The sequence below is a fragment of the Alligator sinensis genome, unplaced genomic scaffold, assembly GCF_000455745.1.
Source record: "Alligator sinensis unplaced genomic scaffold, ASM45574v1 scaffold444_1, whole genome shotgun sequence".
Classification (NCBI taxonomy): Eukaryota; Metazoa; Chordata; order Crocodylia; family Alligatoridae; genus Alligator; species Alligator sinensis.
The window spans coordinates 4,030,331-4,032,432 of record NW_005841886.1 but is presented as its reverse complement, the minus strand read 5'-3'; the positions used below and the strand labels follow the sequence as shown (position 1 = coordinate 4,032,432).

The window sequence follows — 2,102 nt, the reverse complement described above, 5'->3', positions numbered from 1 at the left end:
CCAGCCCAACACTGGTCTTCAAGCTGCCCAGCTGCATTTCAGAATCAGATCGATATCAGCAGATATAGCTCCTTAAAAAAAATCAGCCATCGGTATCGGCCAAAAAAAATCTCTATTGGTGCACCCCTAAATTTTATTCTTTGACTGTTTAATGTAAAATTTGTAAGCAGTTCTTAGAGAAAAGAATCACATTCTCTTTCTGTGGCCCAACAACAGGGTTGCTAACCCAATAATTTTTTTTTTATTGATAATGTGCAAACTTCTTACTGACAACCAAATGTTTTAAAAAATTTTTACTGATATATGTTTTATATAATGAAAATGTGACCCTTCTGCCAGACTCTGGGTGGCAGTGACAGGGGCAGGATTCAAATTTAGGAGTTCAACACCAGCCCCAGGGGCAGGGCTATGCCTCCCATAGCAAAACCTCCAGTGGGGGCTATTCTTCCACCCCCTCTCCCTCTCCAGCACTATGCACTATGGGGCATGAGGCTGCTTAGGGCTTCTAGGGCCAGGCAGAACTGCCCCTGCCATGGCAAAGACTCCTGGGGAGAGGTGCATACTGGCAACCCCTTATAGTCAGTGCCTAGTTACACTACTGCCCCCAAGCCTTACACCTACTGGCTCCACTCCTGTCTAGGCACAGACCCCCACCCACTGCCTCTTCCTCTCCTTGCCTGCAGCTTAGCCCTGACCATACTGCCCCTCTCCCTTTATCTTCAAGGCAAGCAGCTGTTAGAGGCAGAGGACAGGAAAGGGACCCAGCAGCGACACACGGCTGGGCGGGGTGGGGTCTACCAAGGCTCCCACGGGCCATAAAGCCCTGACAAGACTTCCCTAAAGGGTGCTGTGCTTCTGCTCAGATATTATGTGGTTCTTCCATACTCCATCTTCTTTCAACTCTGCCTCCCCTTAAAGATGTGGTAGCTTCATGTTTTTACAGAAGGCAACTTTTTTTGTTGTTTTTTTAAATGGACAAGCATTTTTACGGTGTTATTTTATGGTGTACCTGTAAATTTACAGACAATTGCCAACCCTGTGCCAGCAACTCAAGTTCTTTCATGTAAGGTGGAGTAGTTTCAGCAGGTGACAATGAGATCTGTGCCCCCTTCCCAATAGCCAAGAGCCTGGTGGGTAGGGAACTCTCAAAGGAAGTAGAAGACATGGGCCTCAGTCACCTCAGCCAGAAAGAATTGAACTTCCTTGTTAAGTGCTCTGGCCCCTGAGTTATTGCCTAAATCAATAACAGTGCTTCCTCTGAATCCGATTTGAAGGAACAAAGTAGCCACCATTGAGTTTTGTGCAGAGCCCAATCTGAGAAGCTTGCTTTGAGAGCACCTCCTGGACTGAGCCCCTCAAACAAGATAGAAGGAAGGGCGCCATGTTTCTGGTACCCACAACCCTCCTTAGAGCTGCCCTGAGCATGCTGTCAGGCTGTCTGCTTTGTGCATGCTTCCCAATGCATGCTCAGACCTGCTCTGAAGTGGTTTCACTGGGCCTTGGTATAAGATGAGCAGCAGCTCTCGGCCAGGGCCTGCTTCTCAGCATGGCTCATGGACACAGCCCAGACACAGGGTAGATAAGCTTAGACTCCTTTAAAATAAGCACGTGCAGGAATGACAGTGACTCCACTGCCCCTGTACGTTCTGTTAGTTTGCATCTGCCACTTCCAGACATCTTACTTAATGCTCCTCTGAGCCCTAGAATGGTCAGCTAGGACTGACCAGTAGGCCTGTGTGAAGTGGCTAGTATTTGGTTCGGATTCAGATTCAGCCGATTCAGGGGACAGTGATTTGATTTGGTGATTCAAATCGCTGTCCCGATTTGATTCAGCCAAATCTGATTTGGAGATTTGACTGCTGCTGAATCTCTGAACCAGCCAGCCCAGGCCAGGCCCATCCCCTGCCCCTCTCCCAGCCCAGCAATGGCTGCCCCAGCTCCCAGCACTTGGGGAAAAAAAGCCTTGGCTCAGCGGGTGCTACCGGACAGGGGGGGGGGGCGATCCCCGCTGCTCCTCCCATGCTGCATTGGGGGGGGCTCTGCATGAGCCCCCCCCGCATCTCCCCCCTCACTCCCCCCGTCCCCCCCCACAGCGCACGGCC

General features: G+C 50.4%; 1 protein-coding gene across 3 annotated transcripts in view; it reads left to right on the top strand.

The window, feature by feature from the left end:
• PRR29 (proline rich 29) overlaps positions 1–2,102 on the top strand; it is a 28,793-nt gene that overhangs the window by 10,127 nt on the left and 16,564 nt on the right. The gene's annotated exons all lie outside the window — the stretch shown is intronic.